The following is a 1,163-nucleotide window of genomic DNA, read 5'->3' on the forward strand; positions in this document are numbered from 1 at the left end:
TAGACATCCTAGGATTTCTGACCTTCCTTACATAATTTACAGAAGCTGAGATTCTCAATCAGGATTTTGTCTTGGGTAATGAGCTATTATAAAACCAAAAGATGAATGCTTCCCTGCAATGTTTTCACAATGGATTCTGAAAGGGAACTTGGGCTGTGTTGTACCAACAATGGGTTGTCTTCTCTGAACTGGCTCTACCAATGGTTCTGACAGCTAAGTTCTTGCATGTGAAGTGTCTTTGCAAATATCCATCAATTGGAAGTAGCAGCAGAAGGCTTAGAACTCACTGCTCTACCATCTGGGAACCTCGGTTTACCTACTTATGGCTGCCCTTGAGATTCTGTATCTTCCATTCTTTGTGGCATAATAAGCAGTTACTTTGAAAGAACTTGATACAGAAACCTACAGGTGATCATTGAAAAAGTTCCCATGGGATGGTTGCAGTCCTCAACATCCATCTATTAAAGTCTGACTCAGGAATGTTTGGCTGTTACTCCAGCTTTGCAGTATTTAATTTCTAACAAATGTCTCCAGAGCTTCAGTTTATCTTCACAAGATAGGGAATTGGTAGATTCCCTTAGCATACTTTTCATACTGACAAATCCTCATAGCTATAATAACATGTGGTATATATAACCAGGCTGAAAGATAAATACTGTCTACTTGGTGGCAGATCAATCTTCGTTTCTCAAAGTTAAGTAGTTAAGTTGGTCAAGGAGTTACTAAATTCTTTGTGTGGACAATCTCTAAAATTAGGGAAAATTGGACAAGAGTTGAAGACAACATAGTTTCATGCCTTGCTGTACCTCTGGCATTAGCATCAACAGACTGTCTAACATTTTATAACCTGTTTTCTCAGAAGCCTAGTACTGGAAACTTCTCTGCACAAAAGAACTTGGGTGTTGCACAGTCCTTTATCATAACCCAGACATTCCTTTCTATTGATCCCTGTTGAGGTCTTTAGTGAAACTGAACAATTGTCAACCAGAAAATTTAAAAATCTACCTATAAGCCGGAAAGTCCCTCTTGGTTGTCTTGTCTTTCTGGACCAAACCAACATATTTCTTAAATGTATTTGAACTTGGTCTCCCTAAAACCAAGCTGCATGCTGACCACCTTGGGCACATGTTTTCAGGCCCCCATGAGGGCTGTGTCGCAGGCCA

The sequence above is a fragment of the Saimiri boliviensis genome, chromosome 3 (assembly GCF_048565385.1).
Source record: "Saimiri boliviensis isolate mSaiBol1 chromosome 3, mSaiBol1.pri, whole genome shotgun sequence".
In the NCBI taxonomy this organism is placed as follows: Eukaryota; Metazoa; Chordata; class Mammalia; order Primates; family Cebidae; genus Saimiri; species Saimiri boliviensis.